Source organism: Hippocampus bargibanti, linkage group LG09 (assembly GCF_051943395.1).
Source record: "Hippocampus bargibanti isolate YZ-2025 linkage group LG09, ASM5194339v1, whole genome shotgun sequence".
Lineage (NCBI taxonomy): Eukaryota > Metazoa > Chordata > Actinopteri > Syngnathiformes > Syngnathidae > Hippocampus > Hippocampus bargibanti.
Window position 1 is genome coordinate 12,634,027 of NC_142742.1, and position 24,832 is coordinate 12,658,858.

The following is a 24,832-nucleotide window of genomic DNA, read 5'->3' on the forward strand; positions in this document are numbered from 1 at the left end:
CGTGGAAATGAAGACAGTCACTGTTGTGACACCCGTCACATATGTCTTAACTACTACATTAGCTATGATCATGTGACGCGCAAAATAGTGGATCAGGTAAAAACATTGTCTTTAGTATTGTAATGTTCCAATGCCCTAAAAACAGTTATAAAGTGCATTTGCAAAGCTTTCCAACATGAAAGCGTATTGCAAAAAAAAAAAAAAAAAGAGTCAAATATATTTCTGAGCTAGCAGGCTACTTCCTGGTTAATGGAGAATGAGACCCAGATGGATAGGGACTGTACCATTGTGATTCTGGGTGGATAGTCCCATTCCATCCTTCTGTCAGGCTAATGGTAAACCAACTGTTTACCGTGTACACCCCCTCCCCATAAAAACAAGTGGTAGTCTAAGACTTTTGCATCATATTTTTCATTGCTAAACTGAGGGGAACTCATCTGTCTGTATGCCGTTTAGTGTTCTATGACCTAACATGAAAGATGGAGGCTGTGGGGCAAAGAGCTAATGCTGAAGAGCCCCAAACTGTCATGAACGACAGACGTGGGGTGGGGGGAGAAACAGTGAACGGGACTAAGCATGGAGTGAGAGATGGTCAAAGCGAGCGAGAATATGGGATGGAGGTGTGTGGAAGAAGTGATAGGGAAAAAAAAGGAGTATAATGTCTCCTGCAATGATTCAGGGGCCGACCCCACCAGCTGGAGAATAATTGCTGATTTGCGGAAGGGAGAGGAGAGCAGGCTCTCATCATTGACTTGTCATTGATCATAATCTTAATTGCAGGCATCCAAATCCCTGGGGTGTGATTTGTCCACTTGGCACATGTGTGAGTGCCTTAGTGTGTGTGTGAGAGGTTGCTTACATGGGTGTGTATTGGTAATGTGGAAGCATCCGATGCAGTTTTAAGGGCAACATTAGACGAGGTCCCTGCAATGATGCTTCTGAAGGTACATCAGAATCAGAATCATCTTTATTGCCAAGTATGTAGAACACACAAGGAATTTGTTTCCGGTAGAACACGCTGCACTAGTATCGTCGTCAAAAAAAAACTGCTAAGTGGCACTATACAGTTCCATTTTGGCTACTGTTGAAGAGTTCAAAGAGTTCAAAGAGTTAATGGCTTGGGGGAAGAAGCTGTTTGCGTTCTTGGTGATTTGTTGGTGACCAGTCCTCGGGGAGCACCGCCTTGCCCAAAAGTCAGCTGGTGGCTCTCACTTACCCTATTGATGAGGAAAATGAATGGGAATACAGTAAAACAAGAAAATAATGGGATAAATGGGCAGAAGTCGTGTAAATATACAGTGGAACGTGTCACTCATTAATTCATTCAATGTTGAAGGCAACTTGAAAACAAGCCATAAGATGTAAAGTCGTTCGCCAACATACACAGAAATATGAAGTTGCATTTTATCAGATGTCATTTGTCAATTGCTTGCATTCACGTGAGTAGGTAGTTAATCACCGTTTTCAATTTCTGTGTCATTGAATAACATTCCTACTGTGAGAAAGTGACTTCTATTTGTTTTTTTTTTTGGCATTTCCAGACCCTTGCATGTTTTAAAACAAATACCAGGCCACGAAAGAGCGTGTAACAGTCATTGAAGTTACAGCATGGCTAGAATTTTTGTGAGGATTTTTTATGTGTAATTTTGGATCAAAATTCCCTGCAAGATTTGTCATGTTATAAATAACCGGGAGGGGAAAATATCTCTGATGTAAGATCTATATTATCACTTTAATCTTGTGTGTGTGGTGACTAATATGAAGTGATTGGAACAATTTTTCAGTCCATGGACATTTCAAACCACAATTTATTGGAACAAAAGAATCTGTTTCCAATAATAGGCTCAGCACAAATGAAACTGTCGACTATCTTTTGAAAAATATTTAATCCCATTGAAAAATGTCCTAACTGCATCAACACTGGAAAGCGGCAGACACAATGTATCGCCCCGGTGGGAAACAATTCTTCAAACTCACAATTCACTGTCGCGGACTCCCACAACACATCAATCAAGATCGCCTCATGCATTGCATTATGCAAGTGGATGACATAGCAATGTTGCTGCTCACAAAAATCTGACGGTCTCACCGCTAGTCAAGAAGTCCTTGTTTGTTGTCATACCCCTCATATTTGAAGTAGAAAATAATCTCGGGTCCCCCTTACAAAACAAAAATATTTTTCAACGTATGTGAAAATATCATGCAATATGTTAAGCGATACATACCCAGCAATGTCTGTGTAAGCTCTCAGTCGTACAGGAGTGGTATATTGATAAAAAGGTTTCTTCAGCCGTCATCTGCACTTCTTTGAAGGTGTCGGACGTTTCGCTTCTTATCCAAGAGGCTTCGTCAGCGAACTAAAATGTGCTGGTAGTCCGGCACCTTCAAAGAAATACAGATGATGGCTGAAAAAACCTTTTCACCATAACCAACAATTCTATTTTGCATTTATATTTCACTGTAACTGGCGGGTATATTGTCATTGGTTGCCATGACAACAAAAATATGATTTATTTGGTCTTGTTGTTCTGTAAGTGTTTAATGTTTCTACGCGAACCTTCATATGTGTGTTTTTCTTAAAATTGTTTTCAATACTTTATGTTTTGTCATTACTTCCGCTTTCATTGGATTGGATTGGATTGGATTTGCCTTTATTTGTGTCACAGTGGAGACATTTACATTTCACAGCAGCAAAGTGATGAAAAGAATGAAAGTAGAAAAACAAAATACATGAGCTGCTGGAAAGGCAGTCACTCTCGCGGCGCCGTCTTGAAGTCAAAAGAAGAAAAAAAACCTAAATAACAAATAATATGCACAGCACAAATACAATATAACAAAACAAAGACACATAGTCATTCATTCTTCAGGACTTGCTGTACCCTCTTTGTGATGACATGAAGCAGTTCTAGATGAAAGAGGAGGATCAAAGCGTCTTTCCACCAGTGGAACAGGGACATCATGGTGGAACGTGCACGTCGACTACAAGCTAAATGTTCAAAGCAAACACGCAGCTGTAGCATCCATTGACAAAAAGAGATTGTCTCACATCTCCTGTCCCACATAAATCTGCTTCAATTCCAAGCCGCAACAGTTCAACATACGCATCGGCGCTCTGCACTGACGCTCCTTTCTTCTTATCTCGGGCTCCTCAAGCCATGCATCCATCCAGCCGCAGACTGTCCAACAGCACCGACCTTTCCGCTGAACAAAGCGGGACTGTAAAGATGCTGCCCATTACAGGCGCAAAAAAAAGCACAATGGCCCCTTTGGTGTCCAGCGATGACAGTCAAATGGCACCGACATTCCTCCCATTCAAAAACAGTACTGGCATATTCATGCTGCCGAAAAGGCGCAACCGCTCAGCACAGTCTCCTCCTTGATGAATGTCGTGGTCAAAAATGCTGAAAAACAATCCGTATCCATTCCACACGACGCACAACAACACAAAGTGACAAAAGACAAAACAAGACAAAAACAACCCAAAAAAACCAAGGCTCATGAGAGCACTTGCTGACGGCTGCCTACTCGGGCGCCATCTTGGACTTCATGTCCTTCCATGTCATGTGTTTCGATAAACTAGAATAAGGCGAGACAGACAGAACGACACAGATGCTAGAGAGAGACAGAAGCAGAGTAACTGCAAGAGAGAGAGAGAACGACAGTCTAAAGCAGGGGTTGGGAACCTATGGCTCTTTTGATGATTGCATCTGGCTCGCCGATAAAACTAAATATATATTGTCGTTTTTTTCGCCATTCATTTCCCGTTGCGGCTGCAGTTGGCGGAAAGCGCAATTTTGATTGGATGACACTGACCTAGAATGGCCGAAAGCGATTGGATGATAGTGGCCGTTATGTTGAAACAGGTAAACGCACAACTAGTGCACTTCACGCCCAACTAGTTCACTTCAGCGTGAATGCACCGGAGCATTAGAGGAGAGAAAATGTTCTGATTCTAATTTGCAATGAAACAATAACATAGATGAAACAGTTCAATGTCAGTGACATTTTAACAAGCCCCATGTTAACCTTAACATCAACATACTTCTGCGAGAAGTAGATTGCAGATAGCAAGTGTGGAAGCTTATGAGCCGTGTGCAGGCTAGCTAGCAGTAACTTCGCCTCTGGACCGGCAAATTGAGTTTCATTCCGATCGTTATCCTGGATTTTTACCAATCACGAGGAACGGAAAACCATTCATGTTAACGGTGAGTACTATCACAAAGGTATTTTAAATAATACATTCTGATATTTTGTTGAAAAGTGGCCGCGGGTGCGCGCGTGTGTATGTGTGCGCGCGCACGCGAGCATTTGTATGTGCGCGCGCGCGTGCGTGTGGCTCTCACTGAAAAAAATTCTAAATATTTTACTTTTATGGCTCTCTTAGTCAAAAAGGTTCCCGACCCCTGGTCTAAAGTCTACGTCAACGTTTATCTACTTTCGGTTAATAAGGTGCACACGGTACGTTATTAATTTGCTTATTTACTGTATGTGTTGTCGAACTTATTGTCATGTTGTCGTTTTAATGTCCTTTAGGTTTCACGGTGTGTCAAGTGTTTCACAATAAACGTGACAGTGTACGAAGTGTCATCCTTGACCCGGGATAGTTACATTCACCATGCAATGTACAGTGATGTGCAGTCAGGGGAGGCAGGGGAGGCCGTGCCTCACCTGTCATCATGGAAATATCAAATGAAAAAATAAATTAAACAGTTATTAGCGATTTAGTGATTTGTACTTTAAAGTTATTTTCCATTTAACTTCACCATTTTTGGCTTTTTTTTTCAAAATCGCTGAATTTTCACATTTACAGTTCAAATACTAAGTAGACACAAGCGGTGAGGCAACAGCTGGCTGAGCCTCACCATGGATTGCGCAATGACTATGCTAACTAAGCTGGCTTGCTCTGCAGTGAGACCGCATTGCTGTCCCTCTGCATATCTCTATTAAAGTGTTCAAACACTTTTAGTATATGAACTAAATTTATACAGTTTAGCTGGAGTATATAATGTAAAGTCACTTTACATTATAAACACTGTACTACAGTGGATATTTTATTTTATTTTTATCAAAACTGTGTACATAGGTGAGGCACACAGTTCTCCTGCCTCATGACAGGGGGCGCTGGTGATTAGAAATTCTTCTTGCGACTCCTCGGCTGCAGAATAATAGAATTGGTGACAGCAAGCTACAGTAAACATTTAGCAAGTTAAGTGCAACCATCCAGTCATTTTTTCGTGTTGCTTGGCCTCATTTTCAGAATGGAGGATTACATATATAAATTGAAAGAAATAGAGAGACTTTTAAAACTGAAGAAAGATAAGGAAGGCTTCTACAAAGGAGTTATTGATGCCTTTCTTCAGAAGGAGCGGCGCATGGACTTCATTTATAAGTAAAGGTAACCCGATAATAAATATTTTTTAATTCTTTTTTTTCTATGCTACAGTTTATATAAAGAATGCTGACATGACATTGTAAACAAAACACATTAACTGTTGCCAATCAAATGGTGAATAAGCTACTCTGTAGAGTTTATATGTTTGAAAATCTGACTGTGATGACGCCAGTGCACCAGCCAGGAACCTCACCGCACGTCACTGGCAATGTAACATAAATGTGTATATGAATATGTTGATAAATATAAGACAATGTATTGCAAATAAGTCCAACAGGAGCACTGCACTCTTAAAGACGTTGATCCATTTCCTTTTCAGGTTCCCGGGTGAGCTGGAGGCTATGCCTGCTATCTTTGGGCAGTCGGCGGCGTGACCAGCCACTCGGCCACTCGAAGAGCACATATGAAAGAACAACCATGCACTCTCACAATTATACTTCGGGACAATTTTGAGTGTTCCAATAACCTGCCACACATCTTTTTGGAATGTGGGAGGAAATCCAAGTACCCAGAGAAAATATCCAAGGATCAGTGTTACTGAGCGTTTAGTCATGTATCCATGACACTGTGAGATTGGCTGGGAACCTGCTGGTTGGCTCGAGCTCACCCCTGATGACAGTAAAGAAGAAACAATAAACAGTATAGAAGATGGATGGAGGGCTCGTCGTGTTGCTCCTGATAAGCCATGTTTAGCGTTGTTACGGCTTTTACTTTGAACCGGATTCTGCTATCACATAGTTTATTGAAAATTAATGACCACAATTTGAATCTCGTGTGCCGAGCATTTGAGTCATTTATTTCCTGATGTTTGACAAGAATGTGCATTAACTGATAATGTACACTATTTTGCTAGATGCGTATACTATATGCGAGCTAGATAGCAATTACAATGCACTTATGTTCAAAAAGGTGTTTACTCCGTACTTTTTTACTTTCTTGTTTGTAGTTTTCCACTATATATGGACTGGAATCTGTCATGAAGATTTTTTTATACAAAAAACAAAACACAAAAAAACTAAACAAAACAGCATTTGTAACAAATTAGCTATTCTTGTCAGAAAATGTTTTCAAAAATAGGTATCTATTATTTTGTAAGGATCTAACAACAAGTCGATAACCAACTGAACAATTCAAGTAACAGGCCGATCTCTTTGAGGGATTTGGATCAAGAGTTAATTTCAAATAAAGTACTCAACTCTCCTATCACTGTTTTTCATCCATATACCATAAGAGTTACCATGTCAAGGTCATTTTAGAATTATATTAAATGTTGCCAATTACCCTAAATATAATTAATTACATTTAACCTGAAAGCTGAAACTGAAAAAATATTGCGTACTGAAATCTGGCCAAAAAATGTGATGTCTGTTTTTGCGCTTGAACTTTTAACATGGTTCTCAGCCCATAAACTGGATGAAGAAAATTCCTCTGTGGGAAAACCATAAGTGCGTGTGTGCGCACATGGTGAGTGAGCGAATGGCTAAGCGGGTTGAGAGAAGCAGGAAACAAGGTTAATGTTCTATGACAGACAGAAGCCAGCGACTCTCTTTAATGTTGCTCCCATTAGGGCGCTCCCAGTGCTCGCATCCCACTTGAGCATCCTACAGAAGATGCCCCTGCCAACTACTGGTGGGACTGCAGCCAAACATGACATTTGCTGGCTCGGCCACTGAACCCCAGCGGGTGACATCTGCAGAGCAGCCTTTCATCCCCTTGCCGGCTACCTGCGTGGCCCCTGGCTCCTGAGAGCTGCGATGAATGTGCTTGTTCACCCACCCAGATGACTTCCCCGCTGCCAAAAGGCCATCGCATTGACACACATCCACACGGACAGGTACACCGTATACACACATACTCAGGAGGCGGCGTCTATTCAAATACAGACATACACACGCACACACAGAGACACACACACACACACACACACACACACACAGAAGCTCTGCATCTCCGCCTTGCAGACATCTCCGCACAACAAACAGCTTCCAGCATCAACATGTGCAGCTGTGGGGCCTGCTTTTGTTTTCCCTGTTGTTTCATCATAAGGGGACACTTTTTTTAATTACTCGAAAATGGCAACTCTAAAAAAAAAGGTAGGCTTGATCAAATGTAAAAATGTCAGGTTGCAACAGTGCGTGGTTATCTTATCAAATGTTATAATAGCAGTTTGAATAAAATTGGGGTCATAGTTTGTCGAAAATGTCACATTGGATTCAAAATGACATAAACTAAGTGCCAGGTTCCAGGTTTCATGTAAATGACTAATGGTCTCTTAAAGGGCATTGTTTTGGAATCAATAAATTCTTGTCTCTTTTCATCACTTGCGATGAGCCTATATGTGTGTCTCTTCTGCATCACTTTAATCCCTCTTGATCTTTGACCACTTGTTGTTATGAGTACTTCTGTGTAGGGGTTCTGCTCCCGGCTGACATTCCATTAGCCCCACATTAGGAAATTCTAATCACTGCGCCACCGGGACGCTGGGACTCGCAGCTCCGATTTCACTTAACCTCCAGCAGGAGAAATCAGGCTCTGCGTCTCAATGTTTCTCCCTAATTACCTTCCCACAGTGAGCTGCCACACGCCATTTCATCTCATTTTCAACCTCCCTCATCTTGAACTTTGCACAAAACACATGTTTTCTGGTGTATCCTGGCAAGAACTCTCTTTCTCAACACTTCTGCGATCACGCATTGAAACAACCAACCTGTTGCTTTTCTATCAATTGTTACCGTCCGTCACTTTTACCAGTGACCATTACATTTGCAATCACTGTCCAGAAAAATGTCAAGCAAATATCACCATTTCAATCATCCATCATCATGGCGTTACACAAAAGAAACAGCTTCTTGGTTGTTGTGATTGAAACCGTGCAACACCTGTTCGAGCAGTTGATAATGTTGATGGACCAGTGTGGAAGAAACAAATCTCAAGCTCCCCTGAGTGAGTGGTGTAAACGGCAACAGCTTAAAATATGGTTACCATTTACAAGAGTAGAGGAAGCCCCGGAGCAAAAATAAAACAATTACAGCCTCCTCCGTACCTTAGAAAGCTATTATCTCGTTCGCCTGTGTTTGTTCATGTACAACTTCTAAAGCTGTTATTTTCAAAATATTTTTAACACAAAGGTGCTATGGACATTTGACTCCATGTCTTTGACCAATTTTAATTGATTTAGATTATATTTAAGTTTGTTGTTTTGAAGATATTTTCAATGGAAGGTCGTTACTTGAGGTGGAAATGTAACCTAGTGTTTAAGAAAAAGAAGATCACATTAAAAATAGTGTTTATAATCTAATGATATGGATCTTCTTAATATTACCGGATCTGGACAACTTGCTGAGATTAATGGAACCATAAAAATTCAGCTCTTTACCAGAAAACCTTGCAGCAAAATTTTCGGCTATAAGTTTGCGACCGCAAACTGAAACAAACATGAGTTTTGTAGCAAGTTCTTTACCCCCAATGTCACCTTCCACAGTCTTTAGCTCACCTGTCATCCAAGTATAAACAAGATAGAAAATGGAAATATGGATCAAAAACAATGGCTAAATTTTACAGTCGTGAGATGCCATCAACGCTCGCAGTCTTCCTCCAAATAACCTGGTGAGTTTGGATGTGTTTGATTGTCTGCATCCATGCCAGCCTGATTATGAGCAAGGTGCTTGCTCACATATGTTTATATATTTGCATTGTGTGTGCGTGGTTTAGAACCTGTGACGGCATCCCTAGTGTGTCATCCTGTGCTTCACAGTCTTGGTCCTTATTACCATATCTCACTGCGGCGGTTGTGGGGTTCCTGAAGTCCATCAGAGGGGCCTTTGGCTCGGTGGGCGAGGTGTTGGAGGCAGCCTAGCCCCACTGTGCTCCTTCCTTCCCACTCTGCAGGGTGCCAGGCACAGCATGTGCAACTGGCACGGGGAGCCTGGCAACCGGCGGGCGCCTGCATGACGTTTGAACAGGGCAGGGGGTTGCTGACGATTCCGTACATACGGGCCGGCCTAATTGAACGTGCTAGAACACATACACATCCCCACAACGCCGACTCCTGGTGAGTTCCTCAAATCTTTGCAAGATGTTGCAGAGTAAATGTGTGAGGTCTCATTTGAGTGAGTTTATGCAGGAAAGAAACATCACGCGCAGGAAGAGAAAACATCTGTGCTGCTAGAAGGCAGCGGAGGATATTTTTGTATGATCATGGCGATGTGACATGACTTTGGATGGGTGCGCACCTCGCTAATTTAGCATTTACACAAGATCCTTTTTTTTTTCAAATAAAAAGTGACTGCACTTCAGTGCTTATTAACCAACCGGTTCATTAATTCATCTTCCTCCCCTTGTGTCTTCACAATTTCAGCACCTTGCGTGTTCTGCATTAACTTTTTATTGAGTCATATGTTTGGCTCTCAGGTGTGCCTCGGATGATGAAATATTCAACCTGTGAATTCAAGGAGATGTCACATTTGGTTTCTTTAAAAATTTACGTTGACACAGTGTTGATTCTGTGGGTTCTAATAGCTCCTTCGTTTTGCTGCATTTACAGCTACAACCTCCCAACTTCTCATTGTTTTTCCAGGTCAGAACTATTCCTTAGCATGTTCACGTGAGAGTCAGTGCCCCACAGTGGCATCAACGATTGGGTATCAAACATTTTCTCTGCACACTAAGTCACATGTGTGTACAGTGAATGCTGCACATATACTGTATCATCACAAATCAGAGGAGCCTTCAACAGAAATAGAATATTGTATCTCCGTGCCAAAACAAAAGTCTGAACACTACACTCATAAACCCTCACCAACTCTCTTAGGCTCTAAGGCAGGGGTCGGGAACCTATGGCTCGCGAGCAATATATGGCTCTTTTGATGATTGCATATGGCTCGCCGATAAAACTAAATACATATTCTCGCTTTTTTGCCGTTCATTTCCCGTTGGGGCTGCAGTTGGCGGAAAGCGCAATTTTGATTGGATGACACTGACCTAGGTTGGCGGAAAGCGCAGGTTTGATTGGATGATACTGGCCGTCAGTTGAAACAGGTAAACGCCCCTTTAAATCAGCCCGACAGTAAAAAAAAAAAAAAAAAGACGAGTACGCTCCAGCTTGAATGCCTCCGACGATTCGCGATTCTAATTTGCAATGAAACAATACCATTGATGAAACAGTTGAATGTCAGTGATATTTTAACAACCCCCATGTTAACATATTTCTGGAGAAGTGGATTGCAGATAGCAAGTATGGAAGCTAATGAGCCGTGTGCAGGCTAGCTAGCAGTAACTTCGCCTCTGGACCGGCAAATTGAATTTCATTCCGATCGTTTTCCTGGATTTTTACCAAACACGAGGAACGGAAAACCATCCATGTTAACGGCGAGTACTATCACAAAGTTATTTTAAATAATACATTTTGTTGAAAAGTGGCCGCGCGTGCGCGCGTTTGCGTGCGCGCGGGTGTGTACGTGTGTGTGTGCGTGTGTGTGTGCGCGTACGTGAGCGCGCGCTCGCTCGCGTGTGTGTGGCTCTCACTGAAAAACATTTCTATATACAGTAAAGTCTCGTTATATCGATATCGGTTATATCGATAGTACTGCTTATTACGATACTATTTTCATTTCCCTTGCACATTTCTAGTCTTTATGTATAATTAGTACCGTTTAGTACGATACCCGGTTATTATGATAATCCGGTTATTACGGTGCTCCTTTTCATCCCCCGCCGGCCATTTTTGTTGTTTATATCGATATATATGTCGCGCCATTTGTCAACTTGGTCATGTGTCTTGTTACGTGAGCCGCCATCGGTCGCGCCATTGGTCGACTTGGTCACATGAGCCGCCATCGGTGGCGCTATTGGTCGACTTGGCCGTGTGACTTTGTCACGTGACACGCCATCGGTCGCGCCATTGGTCAACTTGGTCACGTGTCTTGGTTACGTGTCACGCCATCAGTCGCGCCATTGGTCGACTTGGTCAGGTGACTTGGTTACGTGCCCAGCACCCGTTTAGCAGAGCCATTTTCATTTTCAGACGCTAGCTCGTGTGTAGCAGACGAGATTGAAGTGTTTGTGTTAAAAGGTAAAAATGGGAAGCAGAAGAAGATTGATGACTTTTTTAAATTGTATACATAATACAGTAAGATGTAAGCGTTGCAGTTTCCCTGTTGTGTTATGTACATGCCCACTGTACTGTATATGAATGCAATCGTTTTTTTGCAACAATGTTTCTTGTTTTGTCTGCTGAAGCGCGATGATTTTGAAAATTATTAACATTCCATACTGTGTATTAAAGGACAGCCGATGTCACTTTTTATTCAAATGCAAATAAAAATGACTTCACGCCAAGACGTCTTGCATTGCTTGTGAATCCAAACAATGGCTTCAGATTCGGATAATATACTTTCTTGTTACACATCCAGTTATGAATATGTTTCAAATACACTGTAGTTCTGAAGATTAAAGCATACATGTTTACAATCATTAAAGAATTATATGTGCCATTTTGAGGCAACATTGGGGGAACATCTCTGACCCAAAAAAAAGGGAGCTAATGGCCAGCTCCGTTTCTTATATGGCACTTGGTTGCCCTCTTTTGGCGGCTTTTGTTTAATGCAGTTCGGCGCAGGATCGGATATATCGATAGTCCCGGTTATATCAATATTTTTTCGGACTCCCTTGAATATCGATATAACGAGACTTTACTGTATTTTACTTTTATGGCTCTCTTAGTCAAAAAGGTTCCCGACCCCTGGGCTACAGCATGCCCCACAAATGTTGTTAATAAGATAAGTTAATAAGAAAAAGAAAATAATAATAATCAATAAATGAATGGACGGATGGAACTTTCAGTTATGTTTACAGCACCAGATGGACGAGAACAGAATATTTCTTATATACAATAGCATACAAAAGCAGTTACCATACCAGACTGAATGTAATGGAGTAAATGGAGCTTGTTCCTACCTACCTCAGTAAGGAATAAAGCATGACTAAGATCTGTGAACTGCTCGCATTACAAATGACTGTTTGCTGCCGCTTGCAGTTGTGCAACAGATCAAAGAGGTGATGAAACACGCAACATAAAATGGCGAGGCTTGTCAGCAACCGGAGGGAGTCTGGGTCAATAACTGTCAATGTAATTTGAAAGAAGGTGGGGGGTAAAGCCTGGGAGTTTATGAGATTGTGCATTGTGCAAGACGCAATGGCCCGACCATCTGCAAAGTAAACGCATTCAAATGATATTTACATGACAATATAAAGTTAATGCGTCATTTATTTTTTCAGGTTTCCTGTTGTAAAGGTCAAACGTTATCAATCTACTGAGTGGCGCGGAGCTCTTTGCACGAAACATCATGAATCTTATCTACGCGATGCTTCACAGCCTTGATGATTGCCCAGGGCTGCGGCCTCTCACATATTTTCTCGTAGGCAGGTCATTTGGAGAACCTGCAGCTGTAATAGGAAAAAAGCCTCGTGGACACTCGAGTCTCCCCTGACGAAGAGAATAGCAATTATCGTGGAAAATCAATTTCGGACCCAATCTCTGTCTGATTGACCAAGGAGCTCTGTGGAGGTGCAGGAAGTGACAGGAAATTTTATATTGCAGTTTCTATCAAGGACTTTCTTTTTGTTAGATGCATTTTTTTTTCCAGAGAGAGAGAGAGAGAGAGAGATCGCTTGTTTTTGAAGACATTTTGATTGCACAAATGCACCCCCCACACTTCACAACTTAACGGTCACTGTACAAAAACATTGACTTTACCCTCTTACCGTCTCTTAAACGGTATATATATATATATATATATATATATATATATATATATATATATATATATATATATATATATATATATACAGTAAAGTCTCGTTATATCGATATCGGATATATCGATAGTCCCGGTTATATCGATACTATTTCTATGCACGCACGGAGAAAATTACATGCAAACAGGGTCGGATATATCGATAGTCCCGGTTATATCGATATTTTTTCGGACTTCCTTGAATATCGATATAACGAGACTTTACTGTATATATATATATATATATATATTAATTACTGATTAATTCAATCTTTAACTACCGTATTTTCCGGTGTATAAGGCACACTCAAAAACCTTACTTTTCTTCAAAAGATGACCTTGCGGCTTATACGCCGGTGTGCCTTATATGTGATGTAATATTGAGGCACAACAGGTCTTGCAACTTCTTTCAGCAGCCACCAAGTCAATTTCCCCCTGCAGAAGAAGCAGTGCATAACACCAGCCTCCACTGTAGTGCATTATAATGTGGTGTGCCTTATATTTGTAAACTTGTATTTATTTATATTATATTTGAAAAACATTTTTTCATTAATTGAAGTTGCACCTTATAGTCCGATGAGCCTTATATATTGAAACAGTTTGAAAAATATGGTAATTATAATTAGATATGGTAATCAATGAATGCATCTTATGCAAGGATATTAGCCAATTATAAAATACAAAATATGACGAATCTATCCATCATCAACCTAAAGAAATAACTTTCAGGATGTTTCTGCAGTGGTTTGCAAATGGTCACAGAGCTCTCTCAGCAACTGTGATTCCCATTTTATGTTACAGCGGCATATTCTACATATCATCTCGAGTTAATTTCTCATGGGAATAGGTGTATGTTCATATATCGTATGTAGAATATGTTCATGTAGACATTCCATAGAGTTAGAGTGTCAGTGCAGTGATATAAAATCCATTTATCTGGGGGCACTAAAAGCTCCTTCAGCATGCATTTCCAATAATGCAGTACTGATGTCCTCACATGCCACCCCCACCATGACTACGGTGGTGCCACTTTCATGATTAACCATAACTCCTCGAGAGAAAATTCATTACATCTTGTCTGACAAGCACACAAACGCACCCACGCTTCAACTCGCTCACACGTAAAAGGCCACAAATCTTAACCACTTGAGGAAAAAGACAATAACTACACATATGTTGTTAATATCCTGATGCGACAACTAAAATGGAGGATTTATGGTGAGCCGTCATTTGCTTTTTCTTACTTGCACTGCCTTCTCTCTTCATTCATACTGTCTTCACCACTCCAGCGCTCTGTGGACGATGAATGTGGTGTGTGTGTGTGTGTGTGTGTGTGTGTGTGTGTGTGTGTGTGTGTGTGTGCGTGTGTGTGTGTGTGTGTGTGCGTGCGTGCGTGCATGTGTGTGTGTGTGTGTGTGTGTGTGTGTGTGTGTGTGCGTGTGTGTGTGTGTGTGTGTGTGTGTGTGAGTGCGTGTGTGTGTGTGTGTGTGTGTGTGTGTGTGTGTGTGTGTGTGTGTGTGTGTGTGTGTGTGTGTGTGTGTGTGTGCTGACTGTTGAAACAGATGCATGATGCATGTGCCACCTATGTCAACATGGCCGGTCTCCGGACCCGATGCTGCTCGTAGATAGGACCCTGCCCGCAGAGCCACTAAGTCTAGACTCCAGATGTGTTCACACACTCTCAAACCAGTGCAAGTCCAAAGTCATAATTCCTACATGACACACAGACACTGATGGATGTTCTTTTGCATGGTTTGCCCTGAGAAAAAAATAGTTCCTCCCTATGCTATGAAGTTTTGAAAGTTAAGTTACTGAAGAGTTTGGTTAAACTAACCAAATACAACATTTTTCGTAGTTGTCAAAAATACATGTTTTCTGAGTTCAAGGGGAATTCATTTATCTTACTTTCCAGTTATAATATTCCACTAGGCATTCAAAAGTGTGTGTGTGTGTGTGTGTGTGTGTGTGTGTGTGTGTGTGTGTGTGTGTGTGTGTGTGTGTGTGTGTGTGTGTGTGTCCATGTCCGTGTGTGATTGTTTGGATGGATTGTTGGGTGGTTGGATGATAGGATGGATGCATGGATTTTTTTTTTTTTTTTTTTTCCCAAGATGGCGCCTGAGTAGGCAGCCATCAGCAAGTGCTCTCACGAGCCTTGCTTTTTTTGTTGTTTTTGTCTTGTTATTGTGTTTTCTTTTGTCACTTTATGTTGTTGTGCGTCACGTGGAATGGATACAGATTGTTTTTCAGCATTTTTGGCCACGACAATCATCAAGGAGGAGACTGTGCTGAGCGGTTGCGCCTTTCGGCAGCATGAATATGCCAGTACTGTTTTTGAATGGGAGGAATGTCGGAGCCATTTGACTACAGTCTGCGGTTGGATGGATGCATGGCTTGAGGAGCCCGCGATAAGAAGAAAGCAGCGTCAGCGCAGAGCGCCAATGCGTATGTGGAGCTGTCGCGGCTTGGAATTGAAGCGGATTTATGTGGGACAGGAGATGTGAGACAATGTCTTTTCGTCAATGGATGCTACAGCTTCGTGTTTGCTTTCAACATTTAGCTTGTAGTAGACGTACAAATTCCACCATGACGTCCCTGATCCACTGCTGACATGGATGCTTTGATCCTCTCCTCTTTCAACTAGAACTGCTTCATGTAATCGCAAAGAGGGTACAGCAAGTCCTGAAGAATGAATGACTCTGTGTCTTTGTGTTGTCATATTTGTTATTTTTTAAAAAAAAAATGTCCCCAAGATGGCGGCGCGTGAACACGCAGCGGCTCCCCTCTCCCAGTAAATTGGCGTTTTCATGTTTATGTTTGTTAAGTAATTATAAGTACCTTGCATGCTGGGTTCGAGAGGACAGTAATTTCATCTGTGCTGTATGTCATGCATATTAGCATATTTGACAATAAAGCTGACTTTGACTTTGACTTTGACTTTGATAGATGGATAGATAGATAGATAGATAGATAGATAGATAGATAGATAGATAGATAGATAGATAGATAGATAGATAGATAGATAGATAGATAGATAGATAGATAGATAGATAGATAGATAGATAGATAGATTCTCATTCCTACACTGGCCTGACGACTGACAAAAAAATTACAAAAAAAAAACATATTGGGTGTTTGTTCACGGGGTTTCTCAGAGAGATCAGATTTTTACAAGAGTGAATTATGTTATTTTCAATAAGATCTTTGCAGGGACAGTGATGTCTGGCTGTTATTGGTTAAGGGACCAAATGGCATCACATCACATTGCAAGCCATCCATCCATCTATTTTCTAATTCATATATCCTCACAAGGGTCGTGGTCGTGTTGGAGCATATCACAACCGTCTTCAGGCCATAGGCGGGAGACACCTTGAATTCACGCTTACAGTCACACCAACTAGCAAAATAAAGTGTTTCATTCACCTCGAATCCAATTTTTTGGAAAGTTAGCGTAAACCAGAATACCCAGAACGGGGAGAACATGATATCTCCTCACAGGAAAGCCGAAATCAATTATTGCAAATATTTATGTTCAATACAGTCTCATAGGGGCAGCTGAATTATCATTGGGGGACCACCCACAAAGTTGTAAAAGAAAAAGAAACCCTTGGGAGGTGTTGTGCAGTTCAAATGCTACAAGCATGTCATCACAACAATTTTATATTCTACCACTAGACCAAACATTTTTAGCTCATCGTACCACATTGACAATTGCAAAGTCAAAGAAGGCATATGACACTATGTGCTTGTAAGTATAATTGGGTCCCCCTCATATATTTCATGTGCCATCCGAAAGATTGTATTGTGGTGACAAATCTGGACAGGAATGTTGAATATTTAATAAAAATATTTATTTCCAAATCTAACTGCACCATTGCCACCATTACAATGACTTCAAATGTTGTGGGCAGCATTTTCATACAAACTCCAAGGTGCCAGCACAAGTCAGCAGCCACTCTGTCATGCGGCTGTGACCAGCCGAGCACGGAAGCAGTTAATTAAATGAAAACGCGCAATGTGATGTTTCACCTTCGTGAGGCGCTTTAGCACAGCCTCCGGAGTACGCAAGAAAAAAAGATGCTGAAATCTCAGAGAAATATGCACATGGTTAGATTTGTCAGGGAGCGCGCTCATTTCAAAGTCACTCCACCCAGACTGTACACATTTCATTAGTGTGTGTAAGTGACTCACTGAAATCGATGAGCACAGCCCAAAAAGTGTGTAGTGACATGGCTTTTCTGACTTGGGATTGTGGGAGATGATACTCCTAAACACCTCAAGTGTAATTAAAAATGGAATGTCAGATAAAGCAAATTGAAACTGTCAAACGGCTCACAAACAGGTTTCAGAGTACCAGTTTTTGCGACAACTTAAATTGAGTTGTTTCTGAATCAAAGATACTGGGTGAACTCAGTGGAGAATCTCTGTTTTAGATGACTTTGTAGGCAAACCAGTCATGGGAGAATGACAAACTCAAAGGGTGTTTGTGTTTTCTGTAGCAAAGTCAACGTTGTTGATTCAATGTTAACTAGTGACGTGCAGTCAGGGGAGACAGGTGAGGTGACAAAATAAATTAAATAGTTATATTTATTTAGTGATTTGTACTTTAATGTTCTTTTCCATTTAACTTAACCATTTTTGGATTTTTTACTAAGTGGAGACGAGTGGTGAGGCAGCAGCCGGCTGAGCCTCACCATGGATTGCGCAATCACTATGCTAACCGTGCTGGCTTGCTCTGCAGTGAGACCGCATTGCTGTCCCTCTGCATATCGCTATTAAAGTGTTCAAAACCTGTCAGTATATGAATTAAATTTCTACAGTTTAGCTGGTCGATATAATGTACAGTCACTGTACATTATAAAGAATGTACTGCAGTGTTTATTTTATTTTATTTTTATCAAAACTGTGCTTCGGTGAGGCACACAGTTCTCCTGCCTCATGGCAGGGGGCACTGGTGATTAGAGATTCTTCTTGCGACTCCTCGGCTGCAGAATAATAGAATTAGTGACAGCAAGCTACAGTTAGCAAGTTAAGTGCAACCATCTAGTCATTTTTTCATGTTGCTTGGCCTTATTTTCAAAATGGTGGATTACATATCTAAATTGAAAGAATTTTCTAAACTGGACTTTCAATCGAAGCAGAAGATAATAATTAAAGGAAGACCAACACCGGACTGTATAGCTCACACACGTTGAGGGATGAATGTAAATCTCCTGGACAGCTTCTCAGCTTTTTCGCCAAGAAGGATCTCATTGAAACTATTCCTGAAGCGACAAAGTTGCTCCAGCTCGTGCTCACTGTTCCAGCTACTACAGCATCAGTGGAGCGGTCATTCTCAGCACAAAAGAGTGAAAACATACAGTCGGAACAGGACTGATCAAGTACGACTTTCTTCACTGGCAGTGATCTCCATTGAGACAGAGAGACTTTTTTTCGATGCTACAGTTTGTATACAGTATATAAAGAATGCTGACATGACATTTTAAACAAAACGCGTTAACTGTTGCCAATCAAATGCTGAATAAGCTACTCTGTGGAGTTCATGTTTGTAAATCTGACGGTGATGACATCAGTGCCTGACCAGCCATGAACCTCACCGCATGTCACTGATCTTAACTTATGTTCAGACAATAAAATTTTATACAAAATTCTGCCAAACAGAAGCTCATTTCTTTTCTTTTTTGACTGTTGTCATCTATAAAGGAAATGTTTCAGAGTGTAAACTATTTCATTCTTTTGTTTTTGTATGAGCAATCCCTTAAAAGGGTTTTATTGCATGTGAATGACACTGGAGGGCTAATTAATTCGTATTACCATAGGTATTTAGTGGCACTGAATCAAAATCATGTGCGCATACATATGGTTGGATGTAAATATGATATGGGTTTGTTAGTTTGGTTCTTTCAGAACTTTCCACATCTAAGCGGATATCAAACGTAACGTTGAAATGATGGTCTCTCCAAAGTGCATCAACAGAAGCATATGCTAGCTGCATATGCTCCATGCGGCTTTATTTAGACGGTTCTATAGTGATATGACAACAAGGGGGGATTGTGTGTGTGTGTGTGTGTGTGTGTGTGTGTGTGTGTGTGTGTGTGTGTGTGTGTGTGTGTGTGTGTGTGTGTGTGTGCGTGTGTGTGTGTGTGTGTGTGCGTGTGTGTGTGTGTGTGTGTGTGTGTGTGTGATTGTGTTAAAAAATTAGGGGTGAGTTGCAAATGTACAAAAACAGTCAGGAAGAGGGAAAAAGTAAAGCGTGAAAAAGAGTTCTGAGCACAGATGCACTCGTTCTCTTGCTATGTGCCACGCTTATGGGTATGCTGCCGATCCAGCTATTCTTGTTGGTTTGTTAATTGTTTGTCACCCACCAGGTGCCATCTGTCTGTAGTCCCACAGTCCCCGAGCCATGTGGGCCGGCCTGCTTGGCGCCTGCCAACGTCACTGACCTGCAGCAACCGTCCACACCTCCATCACACACCTCCTGATCCGTCTGGGATAAATAGCTCCTCGCTCATCTTCTGCACCGCCATCACGACTCCCCAATCTGTCCTGTGTGAGCGTAGGAAGGGGGCCGGAGGGGGTGAGAGGAAGCCACGCGTAGGGAGGGGAAGACAAATGAGATGTATTGAGAAATGGATGGACGGAGATACGGAGAGAGAATGAGCAAGAAATGGAGATGGATATCCGCAAGGATAAAAAGGATGAGCTGTATAGTTAATGGTCTGTTTCTGGTCAGTCTGTTGTTGCGAGAGCACAGAGGCTCAAACAGCATGCAGTCTGCTACAATTACTCAGCAACAACTGTTACATTTGCGTCTGCATATGTCTGAATACTGTAGATGTTAAAGTGCCACTTTAATCATACCTGTAATTGCCATCTACCACAACAACCACAGTCTGTTCAGAAATATCTTCCCTCATCACAAGTCAACTTTGGCGCAGTTTGTACTTAATAATAGAAAGGAGGTCACATTCACCTAGCCTGATGTTGGGGCAGTTCTGTGTGAAAAATGAGACCAGTATGCAGAAGGCCCAAAGCTTCACGCACCAGTATGTAGCATGTGGTGGCCAAGGTAAAAATAAAAGTGTACAATGCTCTCCACCACTTCTTCTTTGCCATCCCAGGGCATGTTGGGTCACCTTGATGAGACAAGGCACTGCAAATGAGAGCCCACCACAATTTGGGGCAATGGATGTATGCAGCAGGGGTAATGAGGCATGGAGGATCCAAGCGGGACAGCTTTTGGATAACCCCATAAACACATTATATGCATGTGTTTCCAGAAAGGACAACGACTCTTAGCGGGAATCTCTCTGAGTCCGGCATGAGATACAAGGACAGGAGAATAAGTCAGCCTCATTCCTACAAAGATCCCAAATATAATTGCATATTTGCCTTCTACAAGGAGCCCATAGAAAGCGGGACATTAAAACAACTACCATATTTACTGGTGTATAAGGCACACTCAGAATGAATGGTGTATTTTCATACTTTTTCCATATACTGTATAAGGCACACCAGACGATAAGGCACACCTTCAATGAATGAAAAAAGTTGTCCAAATACAGTATAACATAAATATCTGAAAGTTTTCCAAATATACGGCACACCACATTGTATAGTCCTACACTACTTCTTCTACAGGGGGAAATTGAGTCGTGGCTGCTGACAGCAGTTGTGAGACCAGTTGTGGCTCAATGTTATTTCATATGTGAGGCGCACTTGCGCATAAGGCGCCAGCTCATCCTCTGAAGAAAATGAAGTCATTTGGGTGAGCCTTATACACTGTAAAATACGGACTGAAGCGATATTGAAAAATAAAAACAATATTTTTTATGTTATTTATTTTTTTTTCAACACAGTGACAGATTAATAGAAAGTGGCACTGAATCAAAATCATGTGCGCATACATATGGTTGGATGTAAATATGATATGGGTTTGTTAGTTTGGTTCTTTCAGAACTTTCCACATCTAAGCGGATATCAAACGTAACGTTGAAATGATGGTCTCTCCAAAGTGCATCAACAGAAGCATATGCTAGCTGCATATGCTCCATGCGGCTTTATTTAGACGGTTCTATAGTGATATGACAACAAGGGGGATGATGTGTGTGTGTGTGTGTGTGTGTGTGTGTGTGTGTGTGTGTGTGTGTGTGTGTGTGTGTGTGTCGTGTGTGTGTGTGGTGTGTGTGTGTTGTGTTGTGTGTGTGTGTGATTGTGTTAAAAAATTAGGGGTGAGTTGCAAATGTACAAAAACAGTCAGGAAGAGGGAAAAAGTAAAGCGTGAAAAAGAGTTCTGAGCACAGATGCACTCGTTCTCTTGCTATGTGCCACGCTTATGGGTATGCTGCCGATCCAGCTATTCTTGTTGGTTTGTTAATTGTTTGTCACCCACCAGGTGCCATCTGTCTGTAGTCCCACAGTCCCCGAGCCATGTGGGCCGGCCTGCTTGGCGCCTGCCAACGTCACTGACCTGCAGCAACCGTCCACACCTCCATCACACACCTCCTGATCCGTCTGGGATAAATAGCTCCTCGCTCATCTTCTGCACCGCCATCACGACTCCCCAATCTGTCCTGTGTGAGCGTAGGAAGGGGGCCGGAGGGGGTGAGAGGAAGCCACGCGTAGGGAGGGGAAGACAAATGAGATGTATTGAGAAATGGATGGACGGAGATACGGAGAGAGAATGAGCAAGAAATGGAGATGGATATCCGCAAGGATAAAAAGGATGAGCTGTATAGTTAATGGTCTGTTTCTGGTCAGTCTGTTGTTGCGAGAGCACAGAGGCTCAAACAGCATGCAGTCTGCTACAATTACTCAGCAACAACTGTTACATTTGCGTCTGCATATGTCTGAATACTGTAGATGTTAAAGTGCCACTTTAATCATACCTGTAATTGCCATCTACCACAACAACCACAGTCTGTTCAGAAATATCTTCCCTCATCACAAGTCAACTTTGGCGCAGTTTGTACTTAATAATAGAAAGGAGGTCACATTCACCTAGCCTGATGTTGGGGCAGTTCTGTGTGAAAAATGAGACCAGTATGCAGAAGGCCCAAAGCTTCACGCACCAGTATGTAGCATGTGGTGGCCAAGGTAAAAATAAAAGTGTACAATGCTCTCCACCACTTCTTCTTTGCCATCCCAGGGCATGTTGGGTCACCTTGATGAGACAAGGCACTGCAAATGAGAGCCCACCACAATTTGGGGCAATGGATGTATGCAGCAGGGGTAATGAGGCATGGAGGATCCAAGCGGGACAGCTTTTGGATAACCCCATAAACACATTATATGCATGTGTTTCCAGAAAGGACAACGACTCTTAGCGGGAATCTCTCTGAGTCCGGCATGAGATACAAGGACAGGAGAATAAGTCAGCCTCATTCCTACAAAGATCCCAAATATAATTGCATATTTGCCTTCTACAAGGAGCCCATAGAAAGCGGGACATTAAAACAACTACCATATTTACTGGTGTATAAGGCACACTCAGAATGAATGGTGTATTTTCATACTTTTTCCATATACTGTATAAGGCACACCAGACGATAAGGCACACCTTCAATGAATGAAAAAAGTTGTCCAAATACAGTATAACATAAATATCTGAAAGTTTTCCAAATATACGGCACACCACATTGTATAGTCCTACACTACTTCTTCTACAGGGGGAAATTGAGTCGTGGCTGCTGACAGCAGTTGTGAGACCAGTTGTGGCTCAATGTTATTTCATATGTGAGGCGCACTTGCGCATAAGGCGCCAGCTCATCCTCTGAAGAAAATGAAGTCATTTGGGTGAGCCTTATACACTGTAAAATACGGACTGAAGCGATATTGAAAAATAAAAACAATATTTTTTATGTTATTTATTTTTTTTTCAACACAGTGACAGATTAATAGAAAGCAGACCATTAAAAGCATTTATGGTGTCATAGAAAATACAAGCCCCAGTATGTTTTTAACTGATAAACTATGAAAGTTGACTCAACCGAACAGAGCATAAGAGTATACCTTGCGGTAGAACATTCCTTTTACACAGGCAACATCTGACACTACCTCTGTAAGTAGAATATTGACATGGTGACCTGACCCCCGGTCACTGACTAATACAGCCAGCATGGTCTTAGAGTTCCCACCCCTTAATGCTGTGAGTGTTTCTATGTGTCATGTGCTCAATTGGCAACTAGCCAAGGTTATACTGACATTTGGCCAAAATATCCTGGGAAATGCTCCAGGTTATTGATCTTGAAAATGGATGGTCTAGATCCCCCTATTCATGACATTGTTCAGAATCAGAAACATCTTAATAGTTGTACTAAGTTCATCTTAGTAACATCTTAATAGGCCAAGTATGTTAAACACACAAGGGATTTGTCTCCAGTAGCACACGATGCACTTGTATCATCATAAAAAAAACATGACAAATAAGTATGGAAAGAGATTCCTCGCTGTAAGGGGTACCTCTCAGGAACAACTGTGAGACAATGTGAGTTGTTTACAGTCTACCAAATAGTCATTCAGAAAAATATTCACACACAATTCAGAGTTTGAATTGGCTACACACAAAGGGATTCCTCTCTGTGGAGCTTTCACAACCAACTTTCCTTTTACTCCTTAAACCTAAACCTTCATAAAAGCATGGATTAAAGACTCTGAGAAATGGTTTAAAAGAGAAAATGAAGCCCCACCCTGATTCCCAAAAAATATTTGACATGTCACATAACAGAATATTGATGTTGGAATCAATCCCGGAGAAAGTTAAGCATTGACAGATTTTTGATCAAATGTAGCATATATGTTAATGAATTCAGAAAAAAATGTTTTGATACTGCTCAATGGGAGACATTCTACACAAAACACAACCATAGAACTACATGAAATAGTTGTTTGTGTTGAGAGTTTTCGCATTGTAATATCAAGCCACAATGTGCCTGAGTAGTAACATTGAGGATGAGTTTGAAATACTAGCTGCTGTTAGCATCCATTGACCAAGCGATTTCGTCTGTGAAGCTGTGCCACCATGACAACTAATAGACTATGAAGGTGAAATAGGAAGCAGATTAGCCATGCAGTCTTGCAATTAGTGAGTGAGGAACAGACAACCAACGTTCTTGGCAAGGAAGGATGGATTGTGTGTGACTCTGTGGGGAAGATGCAGAGTTTAGGTTTGTTGAATGACAAAAATGACTTGATCACAACAATGGACACAGTACCAAAAAAGTGTTTGAAAAAAAGGGGGGGGGCTTGAAAAAAATGCTCAAAACAGAAAATAAAACATCCAATGTAATATAAATTTGCAACTTCCTCTGTCAAATCTAAAAAGTGTTCTCTTTTGAGTTTAGTATGATCGATTATTCAGACCGTTTAACAGGGTAAATCATAATTTTCTGTGTCTAATCAGAAAAATAAAGGCTTGAACACGAGGAAATCATTTAGCGACTTTGGCCTGTGTGAAGTTGCAAAGAATCTCGGCTAAATTAAGATAACTGAGGCCAATGCAAGCGCGCACATTCACACACGCACGCACACACACACACACACACACACACACACACACACACACACACACACACACACACACACACACACACACACACACAAATACACATACACACAGATCGGGCACAAACTAAATTCATATTTGACACTA

General features: G+C 41.5%; 1 long non-coding RNA gene across 2 annotated transcripts; it reads right to left on the bottom strand.

Annotated features, from left to right (window-relative positions):
* Positions 1-289: 289 nt before the first annotated feature.
* On the bottom strand, positions 290-19,728 carry LOC148893679 (uncharacterized). Of its 2 annotated transcripts, XR_016116002.1 has the most exons (4): positions 12,351-12,384; positions 9,163-9,406; positions 2,226-2,382; positions 290-1,217 (listed from the first exon to the last, which is right to left on the bottom strand). It is a non-coding gene; the product is annotated as an uncharacterized LOC148893679 (long non-coding RNA). The 2 variants fall into 2 exon arrangements; XR_016116001.1 differs by lacking the exons at positions 9,163-9,406; positions 12,351-12,384 and adding an exon at positions 19,548-19,728.
* Positions 19,729-24,832: the final 5,104 nt, after the last annotated feature.